Source organism: Microcaecilia unicolor, chromosome 2 (genome assembly GCF_901765095.1).
Source record: "Microcaecilia unicolor chromosome 2, aMicUni1.1, whole genome shotgun sequence".
Classification (NCBI taxonomy): domain Eukaryota; kingdom Metazoa; phylum Chordata; class Amphibia; order Gymnophiona; family Siphonopidae; genus Microcaecilia; species Microcaecilia unicolor.
The window spans coordinates 443823297-443845686 of NC_044032.1; positions in this window are offsets into that span (position 1 = coordinate 443823297).

The window sequence follows — 22390 nt, forward strand, 5'->3', positions numbered from 1 at the left end:
AGTGCTGACACAAAGTCTTGATACATCGGCAATTTCAAGTCATTTTATATAGTCCACTTTGTAAACATATTATTTATTTGTGTTTTGTTTATAACTTTAGTTGTATTTGTGCCCATCCAATTGACCCATCCCTAAAGCACATAAAATTATGTGCTACAATTAGCAAACAAAAATATACACACAAACACAGACAACTACAACTTCAATGGAATTGCCTTATTTAATCACAAATGAAATTCTTATTTCAGCTATTCAATGTTTGCTCAATAAAACGTGTTTTACACTGTTTGCAGAACTCTAGATAAATGTGTATTCCTCTGGAGCAGGTGTAAATATGTGTCTGCCTGCCACTGCTAACTACATGTATAACTAGTGTACAGGCTACTCAGGTTCAACCCGTGGGCAATGCTGGAACTTTGAGTGCTCTACCAGAAGAGGCATAGCTGTACATGATATTTTGGGTCCCGCAGTGGGTGCACACACAATTCCCTCCCCCATGCATTCTGCCCTCACCCCTGCTCCTGCACCAGTGACCCCCAATAAATAAATGCTTGGCCTGATGGGGATCCCCATGCCCCGCCAGCTGGTAGAGGTTCTCTGGTGGTCAGAGCAACTTATTCTCCTCCAACTGCCTTTAAATGGATAGCAAAACTTAGGTTTATAGCTGATATGGAAAAGATTGTGGCACAGCATAACAAGACTCTGGCTATATGGGAGCACATTGCTTATAGAATTTGTTTATGAACATTCATTGCTCATTTGTTTTATTGCATAGTCCGATGGAGGAGGGAGGGGATTTGAAAAACCACACGGTTAACGTGATTCTATAAACTACATCTAAAATTAGGCGTAGTTTATATAATTTGCTCACATGCCATTCTTGTGCCTAAAATTTAAGCGCACCCATTTAGGCCACCTAAAACCAGGCCTAAATGCCTGCGCCTAAGTTAGGCGCAGATCAGGTGTATTCCATAATAGTGTGCATAGTTTTTTGAAACACCCATAACCCGCCCATTCCATGCCCATGGCCACACACCCTTTTTGACTGTGCGCATTAGAATTTACATGCACCGTGTAGTAGAATACACCTACAAAGTTGTGCACGTACATTCTAACTAAAGTCAATTAGTGCTGCTAATTGGTTGTTAAATACCAATTATCGGTGCAGATTGGCTTATTAAGTTGTGTTTGCAATTTGGCCATGTGGCCAAATTAGTGCACAGAACTTAAGGTGCTATATATAGAATTTGGGGGATACTATATATTTTGCTTCTTATGTTTTATTTATACTGCCTTTTCTTTGCAACTTTGACTTGAGCTTCTAATAAAAATAGATAGTCTGCTGTCAGATCCCAAACTGGATGGGCACAGGCCCACCCATGGCTACACCACTGATTCTAACCTTGTTCAGACCCCACAATTTCCAGAACAGGGTGCTGTATCTTCGTGACTGCCAGGGCTAATATAAATACCCAGCCCAGGAGGAGAGTCTTTGTCTTTGGTTTTGATCCCCAGCCGCAGCACCTCAAATCAAGGGGACTAAGGTTTAGTATATGCCCTGGCAATGCCATGACATCAGTGTAAGGGGACTAAGATAACTGTTAACCTCCAAACTGCAGTATCTCCTAATCTACCAGAGGAAGGTCTTTAACTATCACAGTTTCTGATCCTGCTGAGCCAGTGGGAATCAGACACAAAGCCTACAAAGCTATTGGACTGTTCAAGGGAACACAGTAGTGGGGAACCTGTCTCTCCCCACTATGTGCTAAAGAGTAGAAGACAGAGAGAGAGAGAGAGAGAGAGAGAGAGAGAAGACTTGCTACAACATTCAGCAGACACAGCACAAGGACAATCAAAGTAAAGCCCCGCCACACTCCAGATATCCCTCTGTGCAGAACCAGCTTTACGTTAAGGATCATCAATAAGAAAGAAAAATCTCAAGGACTGTAAGTATTACTATTTTGATTATGTATGTGTGCTGGCATATATAAGTGACTTATCCTAACTGGTATAAACAATTAATGTAAATAGTTGTTCTGATAGAAGTGACCCTGTGTTGAGCTATCCAAGATTAAAGTGGAGGAGTGGGGTGGAGGAGTGGCCTAGTGGTTAGGGTGGTGGACTTTGGTCCTGGGGAACTGAGGAACTGAGTTTGATTCCCACTTCAGGTACAGGCAGCTCCTTGTGACTCAGGGCAAGCCACTTAACCCTCCATTGCCCCAGGTACAAATAAGTACCTGTATACAATATGTAAGCCGCATTGAGCCTGCCATGAGTGGGAAAGCGCGGGGTACACATGCAAAAAAAAAAAAGTACACCCTTCAGTCTGAGAGGGTGAGATACAAAGGAAAGTGTCAAGTCTTTGAAGAAGGTGAGACAAGGTGGCAAAGGGAAACTAAAAAGAGGAATAGGAGCATAGATAGGGGGTAAGACACAAAAATGGGATTGCAGGTGGAGAGGGGATGAGAACCAGGGAAAGAATGGGGTTGGTGAGGGGTTGAGAGGCAGAGGTTAATGAGGCTGAATAGGGTATGAGTACATAGGATGGAAATGTCTTTGGTTTGAGGCTGGCAAAGGAATGAGAAACACAGGAGGAAATGGGAGGAGTAGAGAAGTAAGCACAGGAATCAGACAAAGAAAAGAGGGAAAGGAGGAATAAAATCTAGCTAAGAGTAGACAAAAAGACAGACAAGAGAGATGGAAAAAAGATAAAACAAAAGGATCAATATCAGAGACAGAGACAGATGTTGCAAAGAAGAGAAGAAGACAGAGAAGTGAAGAAACAGAAAATGGAAATGAGATCCTGGAAGAGACATAAAAGGCATATGAACAGTCATACTGGGTCAAACCAAAGGTCCATCTGGCTCAGGATTCTATTTCCAACCGTGGCCAAAGTCAGGTCAAATCTCAAAAAGCCAATGCTACTGATCCCCAGAGATAAATATTGGCTTTCCCTAGATCTACCTAAAAGTATAGGTAGATCTAGGGAAAGCCAATATTTACTTTACCTCCAGGAATTTGTCCAAACATTTGTTTAATCCAGCTACACTAATTGATTTAACCACATCCTTTGACAACAAGTTCCAGAGCTTAACTATTCATTAAATGAAAAAATATTTTGTCCTATTTATTTTGAAGGTATTACTATCTAACTTCACAGTGTTTCCCTTAGTCTTTTTACTTTTTGAAACAGTAAATAATTGATTTGTATTACACTCCATTCAGGATGTTGTAGACTTCTATTATATCAAACGAAGACAAAAGAGAGGCTATGAACCAACAGATGAAAGGCCAAAATAAAGAATTGGACACCAAAAACACATAGCAGTAATGGTAGAAAACATAGATGTCAGCTCTATGGGTGCTCGAGTGTCCCCAATATTGGACAAACTCCTTGATTTAGTCCACAAAAGAGTGATTTCAAATCATTTTGAAAAACTGGCTCCTATGGTGAAGAACACTTTATTGATAAACTGCCCGACATAAGAGAGAGATGGCCACCTGATTGCTTTGATCCTGACAATACTTTTAAATTATCGGCAACTACGATCATGTTCAGTACATTTTTGAAGCATCTTCCTGCTCACTCACCTTATCAACAATATAACCAGCAAATCTGGCAAACTGGATGTTGGCTCCTCTACACAAGTGCCAATTATATTGTGGAGTGTAACTGGGATTACAAAAAACACCACAGTAGAACCAACAAGAGAACCCAGTATTATAATGCAAAACACTTATCTTTAAAAAATCATGAGGAAAAGACGTCAAACACTCAAATGTCTTCTCATTTTTTAACATCTTTCACTGGGGTAGAGATTATTATCATCAGTCAGAAAAACCTTATGTATATTTTTGTCTTTTATCTTTTTAGCTATTGTAATCAAAATTCTGATATTGACTTATTATTTCTTTTAAAATAAAAAAAATCATTTTTTTCTAATACATAATCGTCCCAACAAACATAGTTTAATAACTTTCCAAAAGCACTTAACTGACACCCTTTAATAAGTTTCCAAAAAAAAACTAGTATGGAAAAGTTGAGCACTTAACTGACACCTGATTACTTTGCTCCCTTACAATGCTTTTAAATTATCGGCAACTACATCACTTTCTGTGAATTTTGAAGCATCTTCCTGCTCACTCACCTTATCAACAATATGAGCAGCAAATCTGGCAAACTGGATGCAGGCTCCTCTACACACCCAACTCCTAAAAGGCAGAATCATCAAAATGGCACAGGCTGCAGATCAGGAGGTGAATATACATAAAATTATGGATGAGTTGTTATCAGTCTTGGATATATTTCAGGATAATCAACACACTCTTTCAGTTTTCAAAGAGAAGATTGCTGGTTTGAAACCTCAGCTTGCAGAAACCCAGTCTCAGAAGGTGAACTGTCACATAAATGTGATAAAAACATGAAAGATATAACAGAACTTCAGTGCAAGTGTAAAATTATTTCATCATCCAGAAAGACTTGTAAGACCTAGATGAATCAATCTTAAAATCCTGGGAATTAGAAAAGGTAGAGGTTTTTAACCCAGTCCTTGGAGCACAACCAGCCAGTTAGGGTTTTCAGGATATCCCCATTGAATTTAATGCAATATTTTCACATAATTATGTTCCATATGTATAAAATCCTTATTAAATATTGTTCAAAAATATTAATATACATTAAAATATTTTATCACTTTATTTTATCACTTTCAATCAGTCAAACTATCTCTATTTTTTTTTTTATTTATTTATAGATTTTAATTTTACATTCAAACTTAAATGTGTTAGCAACATCAGCACTAAGTAATAAAGAAAACAAGTACTAGCGGAAATATCACCATCAACTTTGTCCACAATTATTGATCCAGATACTAGGAAAATAAAAGTCAAAATAATAGGAAAACAAATCTTAATCAGTGAAGCAGTTAGGAGCGAACAAAAACCCGCAGCCAAGATACAGCATTACTTAACTAGTGGATGCAACTAAGGAGACCTCACTTACTCCCTCCTTAGAAGTAATACATTCCTGCAGTTTCTTTGGGTCAAAAATACATAATTAATTAGATTTAGAGACACTATACATCTACAGGGAAATTTTAACGGAAATACACCACCTAAGTTGAGAACTCTTGGTTTTAAAGACAAGAATTCTCTCCTTTTTTGTGTGTCCCTAGCTAAGTCAGGAAAAACTTGAATTTTTGATCCCCCAAAAATACCATTTATATGATGAAAATAGAAATGAAATATGTTGTTTCTGATAAGCGGTGATTTAGGAAAGTTTAGGAATCTCAAATTATTCCTTCTACCCTGATTTTCCAAATATTCAAGCTTACGAGCCTGAATATTTTTCTCTTTAATAACTGTTAGAGCAAAGTTCTGTAGTTGCTTAACTTCATTTTCTAGTGAATCGGTCTTATTAGTTTGAACTTCGATCTTACCAGACAGGAACTGATAAGTTTGTTTTAACTCCAAAACCTCTCCCCTAAATTAGTTAGAAATCTGCAGAAGGGAAGAGTTCAAACCTTGTTTTGCATCCCATAGTGACTCCATTGTTACCACAGCTGGTCTCATCAAATCTCCATTCCTTCTGGGAGCAGGGCCCTGGGTAAACGAAGAAGGCTGAATAGCCTATCTTCCGATGTTGTAACCTCTGGGGACGACATGGTGAAGGGTCCTCCTCGGCCAGCAAAGGAAGCTTGTCCCACCTCAGGTGCCTCAGCATGCTCAGCATGCTGACTATCCGTCATCCCGAAACTGCTTCCGGGTCGTGGGGGAGCTGTGCTTGAGGGAGGGCTAAGTGTAACTCCCTCAATTCTGCGGTCAACGTCTACAACTGCGAAACCTCCTGAAGCGGGCGTCAGCGCTCCCTGTGCTCAAACTCTGAAATTGTCTAGAGTAGCCTGGCGTGTGGAAGGGGTTGCAACCAGGCTCGAGAAGGTAAGAGCTTTGGTTTTCCATTTTCTTTTCCCCATTACCAACATGGGGAAAGATCCAAACGCTTAGCTTTCTCACGGAGCTTCAGGAGCTCAAAAAACGCGCGTCTGCTCCAATTGCTATCTTGGATCCATCCCTAACTATTATCCACTCATTCTACCATTCTAATTCACTCCTTCATAGTGAAACCACAAATTACTACACGTATTTTTACCTTCAATTGTCCTTTTATTTCACAATATACATTGTGCTCATTATCTTCAAATTCAATCTTTCATGTTCCTCCTCATCAATGTTCATATATTGTACTTTTCTTCTTAATCACAATGTATTCTTCCTACTGTTGTCCTACTTTATTGTTCTTACATAATCCAAGATAGTCCATTGTTCACAACCAAATTCACTTGGGGATTCCTATGTTCATTTTCATTGAAATAAATTTTCACTTTCTTGTACCAGCAATTATTTTCACTGTTCCATATCACGCTCCATTTCGCTGTTCTAAACCTAAATTTCTCTTTTTTGTCAGCGAACCCTTTCACTGTGGCATAACCTCTGTTTTGCTCTTAGGCGTCTTCAGGGGTTATACTAGAAAACACCTACAAAAAAGGATGATTTCCAAAAGTACTTAGACTCCTTCATTTGAAATAACGTCAATGTGTATTATTTCTTCATCTGTATCGATTAGATAAAAATCTGCCAATGTTCTAATCTGTATAAACCATTGCATTATTATATATTGTACAAAATGAAGATTTAACAACTCCTTCTCTACATATTTGTTTCTACAGTATATTTGTGTAATGTTATATGCCATCTCTTGATACTAATATTCACATTCAAATGCATTATTGATACTTATAATAAAGATTCTGTAAGTTGCCACAAGTTTAAGTATTGTTTGTTACATATGTAGTTAGACAGTGCTCTGCTGACACTCACTACACACCCGAGGTCTCCTTTTTCCCATTGCCCTAATCAGCATTATTTGACATCGCTATGATTGTTTTGGGTTTATTTTTATCATTTATCTCATCATCATTATTTATTATTTGCTGCACGAGCTCTGATCTATCATTTTGTGACCTAAACTGTCCATATCTTAACAAATACTTTGCCATATTCTCAACTTTGCTAGCAAGTTTATTTTCAATATTTCCCCAAACAATCATATACAGACATTCACATTGTCACTTTAAATGTGAAAGGGCTAAATACCCTTTTATTATTTATTATTATTTGTATTTATTGCACTTGTATCCCGCAATTTTCCCACCTATTTGCAGGCTCAATGTGGCTTACAGAGATCTGTTATGGCATCGCATAACAGGGAAGAAATACAATTGGTGTTGCAAAGAGATAAAAGAAGACACGAGGATCAGGTTATGCAGCTATATAGTGAGATATTCTGAATAAAGGAGTGTAAGGGGTTGTGTTCTAGTCATTATGAGAAAAAAAGATATTACTTTATGTTAAACATTTACATTTTCTTACTGTACCTTTCCAATAAGGATATTAAATACTTAGCAGATAAATTGTACTCCACTGTTGTTTATTCCTCTGCTGTTCAAAAAAGGAATAGTGTTGCTATTCTAACATGTAAATCACTGTAACCCAAAATATTTAACCAAACATCGGGTAATGAAGGTAGATAGGTTATTATATCATTATGCATTTCTAAAGGGAAACTGTCTATCATAAACCTATATGCTCCAAATATTGACTCCCCAAACTTCTATCAGGAACTAGCTAATGATATAACTAAACTTGGATCTTCTCATATTATACTAGAAGACTTTAATTAGGTCCAATGTTTGGTTCTTGACAGAAATTCTAGATGTCCTTGTAGACAATCCAAGTCTCAACAGATCATTTATTCTCTCAAATCATCTCTAGGTTTCTCAGACCCTTGGAGATTATTATTTCCTACTCTTAGAGAATATGCTTTTTATCCTCCCCCACACCAAAGTTACTCCTGCATCAATTATTTTCTTGTATCCAACTCATAATTCTTCATGGTATTACAATATCAGATCACTCTGCAGTATCAATATCCTTATCAGCCCTTCACACAAAAACTTCTCAGTCCAATTGCCATTCAATTCAAACTTGTTGCTAGATGAATTATTTCCCCTTCTGATTAAAAATGTTTCTGAAGATTACGTCATCCATGAAATGCCTTAACTGTATACCCAAAACCATGCTAAGAAACTGTAATAAAATGTTTTCCACCATTTACTAATAAAAATTACATGTCAATGACTAAAAAAATTGTTCCTGGCATTTATAAACATCCCATGTTTTATGCTCGGATGTCTGTTTCCATTTTTTAACTGCCAAAATGAATATCGCTGTCCATTTAACTGCTAACTCAGCAAGAGTCCTGGGGTGTTGCTTGTAGTGCCTAGAAAGGAGAAAATGAGTGGAGTGTATGGAAGAACAAAGTGTTAATACCAGGAGGAAGTAATGCTATTATATATATTATGCCACTAGTAAAAAAAGGCCAGTTTCCGAAACAGATGAAACGAGTGCTAGCAAGGTAATCCCCTCACCAACACCCTTCCTCCCTCTTGAGTTCCAGACCCCCCCCCCCCCGGTGTATCACCCAAGCCCCTCCTCAGGCACATAAACCCCCTCGCCACCCGCAGCCGCCAATACTAACGCTGTCCGGCCGCTGCTGCTTCTCCTGTTGAGCAGCGGCCTGGACAAAAAGAAAAAAAGCAAAAAAAACATTTCAAACCTCAAACAGTGCTCCATAGACAGCCAGCTGGCATTGGCTGTCATCTCTGCAGCCGCTTCTCCTCTCCCCTGCACGTCACTGCCCCTGGAGGAAGACCCCGGAGGAGCGCAGCGACGTCACAGGGGAGAGGAGGAGCGGCTGCAGAGATGACAGCCAATGCCAGCTGGCTGTCTACGGAGCACTGTTTGAGGTTTGAAATGTTTTTTTTGCTTTTTTCTTTTTGTTCAGGCCGCTGCTGCTCAACAGGAGAAGCAGCAGCGGCCGGACAGCGTTAGTATTGGCGGCTGCGGGTGGTGAGGGGGTTGGTGTGGCCGAGGGGGGGGGGTATGGGCTTGTGTGATGCACCGGGGGAGGGGCTTGAGTGATGCACCGAGGGGGGGTGGGAGCTTTGGTGATGCAGAGGGGCTTGGGTGTTGCGCCGAGGGGGGGCCACTGAGAGCTGTTTCATAGGCAGGGAGAGGAGTAGGGAAACACACTTCACGTGTTTCCCTACTCCTCCCCCTGCCTGGCCGGGGTGTTGATGTTCGTCGGGTGGGGGGTGGTTTGGTGATGCGGTGAGAGGGGGTGTCTGTGTTGCCCCGCTCCCTGCTACTTGCTCCGAAGTGGCAGGGAGCGGTGCACTGACAGCTGATTCCCTGATGTCACTGACGTCAGTGCGTTCTAGCCTGCCTAGCAGACCACCTCGGAGGGAGCCATGGTCCCAGGCAGATTAGAACATTGGAGGTGTGTATTATTATATAGGATATCTGCTGAAGAATAGGACTTGATATACCACTTCTCTGTGATTTTTTGCAACTACATTCAAAGAGGTTTACATAGTATATATAGGTACTTATTTGTACCTAGGACAATGGAGGGTTAAGTGACTTGCCCAGCATCACAAGGAGCTGCAGTGGGCATCGAACCCAGTTCTCCAAGGTCCAAGTCTGTTGCTCTAACCACTAGGCTACCTGAAATGTTTATGTTGCTATTATTCACCATAAATGATGCCTATTCCTGATGTTTGACCCCCCCCCCCCCCCCATTAGGCTTCTGTTAAATCAGAGTTCCAGTTACCTGTCCGTGTCTGGAGTTGACTTAATTGTATCAATACAGCCCTCCCGCCTCCCCCTCCCCAAGATGGGAAACAGCACATTAATCAGAGACCAGGAGAGCTGTAAAGATTGAGGAGGGTCTTGGATATAATCCCCCTCCCCCTTTTCTAATTGCCACATCAATGCACTCTAAGAACTGTGCTCATATTTTTACTGGGAGAGCATGGCTTCCTGGACCAGACTTCAAAATATCCATCACAACTGGTAGTGTTTGTCAGTATCTGTGTGTAGAAGGTTCTAGTGCTCTAACACAGATATTGCTCACTGTAAGAGGACTGTGAAGCCAAAGTGAGTTCATCTCTCCCATTCCATAGAAACAAGACATTAGAGAGAAGTGAGCAGGACTGAGGAGAAACAGCATTTTCTTCAAAGAGTCCTGTGATTCCTGTTACTGGAACACCTCAAAGTCTCATGCTTTCTCCCCACATGATCAATGCGGGAAATGAATTTCACTTGAGGAGTCTGAATATTTTAACAGGTCTCTGTGCTCATTCATTAAAAGCTTCATTCTCCCAGGGCTCAGTGAATGAGGCTTTCAAAGGATAAATCAGGACTGGTGCAAAACAGAAGCATGAATGATTTATTAAAGAAGCACAAATGAGAAGCTTAGGAAAGAATTAAGCTAAATGCCCTTTTTGTCCAGCAGCACAAGCATACAGATCTATCTGTGCAACTAGGAACTCTTTTACTGAGCACTGGGTTTCATTATTAAGGACTCACACACACATTACCTACTGACTGCCACTTGCTGCCTTCTCTTTACCTAGGATTGTCTCTGGTTACCTGAAGCTGTCTCTCATTACCTGGGATAGTCTCTTGCTTCATCCAGTTCTTAATAACTAAAAACAGTAATTGTCAAGGTGGACTAGTACTGTATTTACCACAATCAGTGATAATGGAGCCAGAGTCCTTCAAAATAGATTATATGGATAATACAGGATATAAATGTAATAAATAAATACATAGATTATGCAGTCATAGTTTAGTGCTATGAGCTTCCACAGTGTGCACCCGTCTTGATAATCATATTTTAAAGTACAATAAACATGCAACTTTACTCATCAAAAATCAAAAGTGGAGTGGAGGAGCGGCCTAGTGGTTAACGCACTGGTCTTGCAATCCAGAGGCGGTCAGTTCAAGTCCCAGTGCTGCTCCTTGTGATCTTGGGCAAGTCACTTAACCCTTCATTGCCTCAGGTACAAACTTAGATTGTGAGCCCTCTTGGGACAGAGAAATATCCAGAGTACCTGAATGTAACTCACCTTGAGCTACTACTGAAAAAGTGTGAGCAAAATCTAAATAAATAAAAAAAAACAACTAAGTATCTCAAAAGAGTGGTCAGCTCTCCAAGCAAACTCATTCACCATGTCAATGAATGTGTATAGAGTTAAAAATCCCCAATTGTTTTGAAACGTTGACCCACAGCTTTGGTTCAGTAGCAGTAGTATCACTCTTCTGCTCATTGAATGCACGTTTTGAGATATTTTAATTGTTTTGATGTGAATAAGGTTATATTTTTGTCAGACTCTATGGGAGTAATTTTATAAAAGATTTTTGTGTCTATTCACACACATGAAGTCTCAACATTAGTCTTCATGTACAAGTAGGCATATACTTGAACTCAACCTGAGTGTAAGCATGTTCAGGGAAGAAGTTTGGGTGGAGTGCAGGCAGAGTTGCAAAGTATACACACAGGTGATCAAATACACACCTAAGCACATATTTCAGCCGCAATTTTGGTAGGTTTTGTGCTGGTATTTCAGAAAGACACATAGAGAAGCATTTTTGATATAGCGTCTATGTCTGACTTGAGACATTTTGCCAAAAACGTCTCAAACCAACGTCTAGCACACAGCAATAATCAAACCAGAAAAATATCTAAATTTCTGATTCGATTATGGCTTTGAGCTAGACGTTTTCAGGTTCAACATGTCTATCTGTAAGTAACATATTTGGAACAAAAAGTCCCAGGGAAAAACGAGCCATAGGGATGTCTACCTGGCAGCATTCCTAGTGAATTGGCCACACAGACATCTCAGCAGTGCAGAGGGACAGCCTAGCGGTCAGTACAGTGGGCCCAGGTATAAATCCCACCAAAACCCCTTCATATTGTATGGTGAGCCCTCTACAAACAGAGAAAACCTATTGTACCTAAAGGTTCACCACTACATTAGCCCTCAAGCTTGCAGGTCACTTATATATTTAGGTACAAGAGCTATTTCTGTATTCTAGGAGGGCTCACATATATGTATTGAAATGAAAGAGTTAAAGTGGGATTTGAACTTGGATCCTGTTTTCACTGTCCACTGGGCTACTCCATCCACTTGCTTGCTGCTTTTTTAGGTATTTCCATAATACCTGGAACTATCATAGAGCCTGATATCTACTGTCACTGTCATATCCTTGTGGGTGGGAGGGGGTCAGTGATGACTGGGGGATTAAGGGAAGATCATGCCTTCATTCCTCCAGTGGTCAGCTAGTCAGTTAGGGCATCTTTTTCTGACATAGTCAGGACTGGAACAGCTCTAGATAAAAACATACTTTTTTTCTGCCCTGGACCTTTTTTTCTGTTCCTTTATCGCAGAAAAATTGGACATCAATTGTTATAGATTAGTTCACAGCCATATGTGTATGCAAATCCTAATTGGTGCCAATTCATGTAAGTAATTAGCTGTTAGTGGCTAATTAGTACTCATTAACATCTCACTAGCCAATTAAGTTGTGTGTGTATCTTGGGATTGCAGCCAAATTTAGGCGCCCAAATCTTTGTGCCATATAAAGAATCCAGAGATAAATGCCTAACCATATAGACCCTCAGATCCCTTATCCCAAACCCTTCCTGCACTGTTAGGTCCTCCCTGAACCCCAACATACCTCAGAACTGTTGGGGATGAAAGAGTTTTGACACACGTGGAGGGGCATAATCGAACGGAAACGCCTATCTCCATGGGCGTTTATCTCCGAGAATGGGTCCGTGAAGGGGTGGGCCGAACCGTATTTTTGAAAAAATGGACGTTTTTGAGCTGGGCGTTTGTTTTTTTTTAGCGATAATGGAAACTAAAAACGCCCAGCTCAAAAACGTCCTAATCCGAGCCATTTGGTCGTGGGAGGGGCCATGATTTGAAGTACACTCGCCCCCCTGATATGCCAGGACACCAACTGGGCACCCTACGTCAGTGCAGTGGACTTCAGAAAAAGCTTCCACATGCATAGCTCCCTTACCAAGGGTGCTGAACACCCAACCCCCTCCCCCAAAACCCACAAATGTACAACACTACCATAGCTCTTAGGGGTGAAGGGGGCACCTACATGTGGGTACAGTGGGTTTTGGAGGCCTCCCATTTACCAGCACAAGTGTTACAGGTGGGGGGGGGGGTGGGCCTGGGGCTACCCACTGAAGTGCACTGCGGTACCCACTAAAAGTGCTCCAGGGACCTGCATACACGCAGGCCTCTAGGACTGGTTGCTACTATATAACCTTGGCACACCAGTTGACACCTGAAGACTAATCTCTACGAAAACGTCCTTTATTGGAATAACCGCCTTTACTCACAGTTAACTGCAGATCAGAGGTTGTGCCCCACTGGCAAAGAGTCTCCCTGGTACTGAGATTAGCAGTAGGTCAGAGCCGTCAGAATGGTGTACAATGCCCTCATTCAGCCACATTCAAGGGAAGAACTAAGTTGTCTAACATGGCTAACACAGGAAAGGGAACTAAAACTGGCTTACAAAAATGGCCACTACCGCATGGACTACAACAGGAAACACAACAGGGCACACTCTGACCTAGTAGGCAGGGGGAAAAGCACCATGGGAGAAGAGCCTACCAACTACCAACATTGTGAGACTGTAACACAAGCTAATGAAATCACGGAGCCCAATACCCTACACCCACCACAATGCAATGCTGATGTGACCTTGTACTGCACCCAAGAGCCACATCTGACCCAGGGAAAGGCTGTGACAGGATCGAACACATTCTGCTGTCATGGAGGTGGGTACGGCATTTGAGGCTGGCATACAGGCTAGGAAAAAAGTTTTTAAAGTGGGGCTTTTTTGGTGGGAGGGGGTTAGTGACCACTGGGGGAGTCCGGGGAGGTCATCCCCAATTCCCTCCAGTGGTCATCTGGGCAGTTGGGGTACTTTTTTGGGACTTGTTCGTGGAAAAAAAAGGGTCCAAAAAAAGTGACCCAAAATCACGGTAAAAACGCCTTTTTTTTCGATTATCAGCTAAAGACGCCCATCTCTCCTCGGCTGATAACCACGCCCCAGTTCCGCCTCCACCACGCCTCCGACACGCCCCCGTCAACTTTATTCATTTCTGCATGGAGTGCAGTTAGAAACGCCCAAAATCAGCTTTCGATTATACCGATTTGGGCACCTTTGCGAGACAAACGTCTATCTCCCGATTTAGGTCGCACTATAGGCGTTTTTCGAAAATAACCTGGATAGTTCTCCACTTATACCTTTTCCGGGAAAGGATCTTGAACCTCCTCTCCTCCCAAAGTTAACTCATTACAACCAGAGCCTATGCAAATTCTGAACCCTTTAGTAAGGGGTGATTTGTTGATTCCTTTACATTAAACACCAGCTCTTATCAAACTTTCTGTGGCCGCAACCCCATATGTGTGGCCAAAGAAAGTACACGAGCCCCCACAGGCACTGGCTGATGACATCTTTATGGAGGGCCAGCTCAGATTGCGACCACCATATGCTGGTTTTGTGACTCCATTTAGGGTTGCAACCCAAAGTTTGGGAAGCCCTGAGTGATTTGCATAGTAGTTATTAAGAAGTGTATGTAAAAAAAGTAACTGTTGTGCACCCTTTCAAACAGAATTAGGGCTACAGGGCTCTCTGTGAATCTAAGAGGAAACAGATGTAAACCCAGGGCTTTTTTTTGAGGGGGTACTTGGGGGTACTGAGTACTGGCACCTTTTCCATTGTTTGCTAAAATTGACCCGTGGTCCCCAAGTTTTAATGAAAGATTTCAGGCACTACATACCAATTCTGTCTTGTCATAGATTCTGTGACTGGTTGCAGGGGGCTTGGCTATTGAGGGGTGGGTCTCTCAGTGATCATTTGAGTACCGGCACCTTTTTCGCTAGAAAAAAACACACTGTGTAAAACAAATTGTGTGCTGAGTGAGAAAAAAAAAACTTTCTCCAATCAAGCTGTGAAATTTTTTGCAGGAGGATTGTGGTCAAGGCAACAACACACCTGGGTTTGAAAAGTTTCTGGAAGAAAAGTTCATAAACAATTATCAGCCAGGTAGACTTGGGAAGGTCCTGCTTATACCCAGGACTGAACAAGGAAAGATCTACTTTGAGATCTGCTACGTAGTTCCTAGAGGTCCAGATTGCTCAATCTCACAGACTGGATGGTGGGCTTGATGGACCTGTGGTCTGATCCAGGATGGCAACATCTTATGTTCTTATGAGAGACTGAGGTGCACTGCCAGACCAATGTGTGGAAATACTATTAGTATAATGATGCAGCAGGTGCAGATCTAAGTATCTCAAAAAATGTGTAGTGGCACTGGAAAAAGTACAAAGAAGAGCAACCAGAATGATTAAGGGGGATGGAACAACTCTCATATGAGAAAGGCTAAAGAACTTAGAGCTCTTCAGATTGGCGAAGAGACGGCTGAGGGGAGATATGATAGAGGTCTATAAAATCCTGAATGGAGTGGAACAACTAAACTAAACTAAACACAAATCGATTGTTTTTCTTTCAAAAAGTACAAAGACTAGGGGGCACTCCATGAAGCTACATAGTGCCATATTTAAAACAATTAGAAAAAGTATATATTTTTTTCATTTAACATATAGCTAGGATCTGAAACTTTTTGCAGGAGAGGTGGTAAAAGCAGTTAATGTAGCTCGATTTGAAAAAGGCTTGGACAGATTCCTGAAGGAAAAGTCCATAAACCATTACTAAGGTAGATCTAGGGAAAGCCACAGTTTACCAAGTATGGCAATTCTTATGTACTTATGATAGATGGATCCAAACAGCCCTTTATTTAAATAAGTTGTAAGTACAGGGGTATTTGAAAGTACCAGAAAAACAAAACACAACATTATCTCAGAGTGATTCTTAGAAATGTTAATGAAAAAGAATTTAATAAACAGTTCTTTCTCTTTCTATGCTGGTATTAAAGGCTTTCCATTGATTTCCTGCTGTCAGCTGCCATTGTTAATCAATCTGTTTGATCCAATGGACTTGAACTTCCTGAAATGATCATTACATAATGACCAAGTCAAAATTGGAAACCATTTATTATTAATTAAAAATACTATAGAATAAGTGCCCTGTGCTTTCTTTTCAAATATAAGCAAAGATTCCATGTATAAAGCATGTATTACACGCAGAAAATGCAATTACAAAATTATGCAGGTAAATACACATATTCAAGATTGTGTGTAGACATTCCTGGGGGTGACATTTGGGTGAAGCTGGGGCAGAATAGTCGTGATGTACGTGCATACTTTATAAACTACACATATGTAGTCAATGAATACATGCACATGTATTCTTAGAGCAGGGAATAGTTTTGAGTGCTTATGTTACCTTTATAAAATACCAGTCAAAATTCTAAGTGAAAAATCAAATATAGATCATTGACACCACCTAGATATCAAGTATTATAAAAATAAAATGGACCATCGTACCACAAATCCTCCCCGTTTGTTCAAGCAGAGGTTATAAAGAGGGACATTTTTGATGAGACATTAAATCTGATTTTGGACGTTTTGCAGAAAACATTGGAAAATCCAGTAGCGAACATGGCCATTTTCAAACATGAAAAAGGTCCACATTTTTTTTCTGAAAATGGCCTTTTACTAGATGTTTTTATACTCTATGCATCTATCTTTTGGACTATTTTTTTTTCCAAGGGAAAAACGCACAAAAACAAGCCATTGACAGGTCAGCTCTAGACTACTATTCATTCCCTGGATCACCTCATCTGTTCTGTTGCCTGCATGTCTGGAGGGGGGGGGGGGGGGGGGGGGGGGAGGCAGCATTCTTGGTAGACTGGCATCAAAGACATCCCAGCAGAGCAGTGAGGCACCCTAGGGGGTGCTGCAGTGGACTTCACATAAAAGCTCTCAGGTTCACATCTCACCATTATCCCCTTATATTGTATGCTGAGCCCTCCAAAACCCACCAAGCACCTACTATACTGAACTATATACCACTACAATAGCCCTTATGTCTGCAGGTGTCACCTATATGTGGGTACAGTAGGTTTTTGGTCGGTTTTGGACAGCTCATGCTTTCCACTACAAGTATAACAGTTAGAGTGGATTATAAGCCTGGGTCCTCTTCTTTACAGTGCACTGCACCAACCACTAGGCTACTCCAGGGAGTGGGACTTGCTTGCTGCTCTGATAGACTGGCCATAACATCTAAAGCTGTCACAGAGGCCAATATGTTCTGTTTCTTTCACACCTTTAGGGGGGGGGTGGGAGAGGGTCAGTGACCACTGGGGGAGTAAGAAGGCGTCATGCCTGAATCTCTCCAGTGGTCATTATCAGGCTAATTTTTGAAAGAGAAGGGCGCCCATCTTTCGACACAAATCGGGAGATGGGCATCCTTCTCCCAGGGTCACCCAAATCAGCATAATCGAAAGCTGATTTTGGGCGTCCTCAACTGCTTTCCGTCGCAGGGATGACCAAAGTTCCTGAGGGAGTGTTGGAAGCATAGCGAAGGCGGGACTTGGGTGTGCCTAAAATATGAGCCTCCTCGCCGATAATGGAAAAAAGAAGGGTGTCCATGATAAACACTTGGATGACTTTACTTGGTCCTTTTTTTTTTACGACCAAGCCACAAAAATGTGCCCTAAATGACCAGATGACCACCGGAGGGAATCGGGGATGACTTCCCCTTACTCCCCCAGCGTCATTAACCCCCTCCCACCCTAAAAAAAATTTAAATATTTTTTCCAGCCTCTATGCCAGCCTCAAATATCATACCCAGCTCTATGACAGCAATATGCAGGTCCCTGGAGCAGTTTTAGTGGGTGCTGCAGTGCACTTCAGGCAGGCGGACCCAGGCCCACCCTCCCTACCTGTTACACTTGTGGTGGTAAATGCGAGCCCTCCAAAACCTACTAGAAACCCACTGTACCCACATCTAGGTGCCCTCCTTCATCCCTAAGGGCTATGGTAGTGGTGTACAGTTGTGGGGAGTGGGTTTTGGGGGGCTCAGCATACAAGGTAAGGGAGCTATGTACCTGGGAGCTTTTTCTGAAGTTCACTGCAGTGCCCCGTAGGGTGCCCGGTTGGTATCCTGGCATGTCAGGGGGACCAGTGCACTATGAATGCTGGCTCCTCCCACAACCAAATGGCTTGCATCTGGTCGTTTCTGAGATGGGTGTCCTCAGTTTCCATTATCGCCGAAAATTGGGGACAAGCATCTCTAAGGACGACCATCTCTAAGGTTGACCTAAATGTTGAGATTTGGGTGTCCCCGACTGTATTATCAAAACGAAAGATGGATGCCTATCTTGTTTCGATAATACGGGTTTCCCCGCCCCTTCGCTGGGACGTCGTCCTCTGGAAAACTTGGGCGCCCCGTTTGATTTTGCCCCTCTTGGTCATTTAGGGCACATTTTTGTGGCGTAGTCATGATTGAAACAGGTCTTGACCAAACCATCTAACTTTTAGCCCTGGACAATTTTCCTTTGTTCCATTATAGCAGAAAAGCATTGGGAATGCCCAAATCACACCCCCAACATGCTTCCTTGTGATTTGGGACACACTGCATATGAACTGCATAGAAAACCATTTTAATAATGGGTTTTGAAAATAGCAATTTGGAAGTTTTGGCAAAAAAACGTCTGTCTATTGCTTTGAGGAGGTTTTTCTATTTTGAAGATGAGCCCAATAATGTAATCATACCTCCTGGCTAAGTAACAGCTGGGTATTCCAAGTGAAAACCCCCCAACTATTTAAAATGTCCTTACTAAAGTTCAATCAATGCTGGATTGTATGAGAAGCAGTGAAAAATCTACTTTTCTTAATAATACTGCGACCTCAATTTATTTAGGGAAGACGTTATTTTCCTCACAGCAGCACCAATACGATCATGTTTTGTACATCGGAAGGCTCGCTTCAGGGTTAATCATCTAAATTCGGTCCAAAGTTGTCTACTATAGTCCATTGTATATCCTCTGCTTGAATAAACAGGGAGAATTTCTGGTATTTTATTGAGTTGTAATATTGGATGTCCAGGTGGTGTCTGATGACCTTTATAAAATAGGCACATTTTTGAAATTTATTACCCTAAAAGGCGGTAAATAAATCCTAATAAATAAATAAAAGGCTAGATAATATGGGTGGGTTCAAATCTTTATGTTCATCATGTAACATTAATGTATGGGGTCCTTACCTTGAAGACAAAAGAAATTTTGTCAATCTGATTGATTTGTTCTTTATTGGAGTTTGCAGACTCTACATTGAATGCGCACACTGATTCATCCCCAGTATATTCAGCAAACTGAGTTGATGTACAAATGACAAATGATGGAATGGTAAGTGACATGTTTGAAGCTAGAAGTAATCTGTTTAAGAAAGAAGAAAGTAGTAGATTTACAGTTGCAAAAATGGAGTGAAATCATGTGAATTAACTTGTACTATACTGTGATCTGGATACTGATGAGTAATTTAAATAACAATTTCCTTACAAAAAGACCCATTGCCCTTTTTAAAGTCCTTTTCAATTTAGTACACAGTTTTTCTACTTCCCCTCTTCCCTCACACCCAAAGTAGTTAATCTCTGACTCAAAGGACCATGTGGTGCAAGCAACCAAACCCCTTTGATTATAGGCAGAGCAGCAGCAGAGAAAAGAAATGCTCCCATCTCTCTGTAAATGATTCTGAAATGCATGGCAGGGAAGGAAAGGGGGTTAACACTGGACAAGTGTGATACTAGGATGGGGAAAACAGGGGCTGAGAAGGGGGCAGAAAAAGAGAGACGGTGAGAGAAGGAGGCTAGGGCTGGAGCTAGAAGATGATGCAGGGGACAGGTGAGAGAAGGGGGCTGGAGCTAGGGGCTGATGCAGGGGGCAGGTGGGAGAAAGGGGCTAGATCTGGAGTTGGGGGCCAATGCAGGGGACACTGGTGAGAGAAGGGGGCTGGAGCTACAGAGAAGAGGGCTAAGGCTTGAAAATGGTCCTGATTTTGGGGCTAGGCGAAGGTGGCTGAGAGGCTGATGCAAAGCTGGGGACAGCAATGGTCTGCTATTGGGAACAGATGCTAGAGGGGGCTAATGCTAGGGATAGGGCAGGGAGAAGGGGGGCTCAGAGCTATCAGACTGGGGATGGAGTGGGAGAAGGGATCTAATGCTAGACCTGAGAGAAAGGGCTGGGGTTTAATGTAAACCTCTTAGTGGCGGCGTGGGTAATTACAACAAATAAATAAGTAGATAAATGAAAATAGGAATGTCACAGTTTCAAGTAGGGTTCCCAAATAAGCTCCACACAACCAAGGGATTTGACAAGAAAAATATTAGATATTTTATTGAATAGTAAAATAAATGGAAACACTTGGATATGTTTCTTTAAGTTGGTACCAATTGTTAAAGTTTGATGTTATTAAATATAGTACAAGGTGTTACATACTTTGCAATAAATTACAAAGGCAATATGTTCAAATTTACAATAAAAATGACCAAGACCCCAATCCAACTTCTGCAATAACACAAGACATCCCAAACACTATCACAAATGTAATTGTTACTTCGCTTCGCCACAACCTCTGCTATTACAACTCATCTACAACACACACACACACAGAGGGATGCACAGGGCAAGCTTCTCTGGGATTCAGGACCCTTGCAACGCTGCTCCCTGTTCAGCTCTACACTGCTCCCAATGCATTCCAGCTCCTCAGTGCAGGCCCTTTTTTCTTCTCCGCTTCGCTCTCAGTCTGGGGCTTGCTTCTGTTGTTACTGCTATAGATCCTCTTCTTGGCCCCAGCTCACCTGCTTCCCTGCAACTCAGCTCCTCTTCTGCTACAGGCTGTCTCTAGACCCCCTTCTCTTCCTCCTCTTTCCTGTCTGCATTGGTGCCCGGCCCCAAGATCATAGCTCTCTCTGGGCTCATCAGCGGGTCCTTCCCTTCCAGCCTCCATCACACTCCTGCTCGGGCTTGATCCTCTTCTCCTCTAGCCAGTGGCGTACCTAGGGTAGTTGACACCCGGGGCCGGTCATTCTTTAACACCCCCCTCCAAAATCCAGTACTAGGCATACCAAGAATATAAAACACTCAGGACGTATAGAGCAATTCTAGCATACCATAAGCAGTAATTTCTACGAGTCACACAAGGAAAAGGAAAGCATCTTAAACACTACAGTGAGCACTAGAACATCAATTCACCTATTGTAAAATGAAACCAGACAGAATTGTACAGATCGTCGATCCTGCACAGTCAATACCAACTGAAAGCCATGTCTTTTTCACAAACACAAATACACCCTAATCCACTATAGAATAAGTAATCATAAACTTTCTATTTAGACAAAAATTAAACTGAAACCCCAAGATGCTAGATTCTGCATACAATGCAACACCACAGAAACAGAAAATGTAAATTTGAAAAAACTAACAAATACCAATCACCACTTTACAAATTAACAAATAGAAATAAAACAAATATAGAAAATAAAATAGTACCATTTTATTGGACTAATACATTTAGCTTTCAGAGGCCAAAACCTCCTTCCTCAGGTCAATACAGTATAGTGCTGTTACAGTATCCAATCCTGACCTGAGGAAGGGGGTTTTGGTCTCTGAAAGTTAGTCAAAATGTATTAAAATTAGTCCAATAAAAAGATTACCTTATTTACATGTTCTATTTATAAACATTTATTAACACATCTACAATACTACTTTAGCCTAAAGCAACAAAAGAAAAATATATATTTTATTTACAGTTTGTTGTCTCTTGTTTCTGCTTTCCTCATCTTCTTTTCAATGTCTTCCTTCAATCCAGCAACTGTCTTCGCTCTCTCTCTTTGCCTTCCCCTCCATCCAATGTCTGTCCTATCTCTCTCTTCCATCCACATCTGCCCTATCTCTGCCCCTTCCTTGCACCATCTGCCCGTCTGCCCTCTATCTCTGCCCCTTCCATCCACCATCTGCCCGTCTGCCCTCTCCCCCTTCCATTCACTGTCTGCCCTTTCTCTCTGCCCCTTCAATTTACCATTTGTCCTCCCTCTCCCATCCATCCAGGGTCTGCCCTCCCTCTCACTCCCCCTTCCATCCAAGATCTGTCCCCTTTCTCTCTGCCCCCTCTTTTTGGCCCCAAGTTCCAGCCCCATTATCCCACCTACCCCTAGTTTCAGCCCCAGCCCTTTTCTCCCACCAGTGCCGAGCTTCAGCTCCAGCTACTTCTCCCTGTCCCCTTTTCAGCCCCCAGTCCCCATAGTTTCAGCCCCTGCCCCTTTTCAGCCCCCAGTTCCAGTCCTCTTCATCCACATGCCTTGCATTAGGGCCCCCCCCCTTTTCAGCCCCAGACCCATTCTCCCACCTGCCCCAGGCATGGCCCCATTCTCCCTTCTGCCCCCTTCTCAGACCCCAGTTCCAAGCCCCTTCTCCCATCTGAGCCCCCTCCCGACCCTG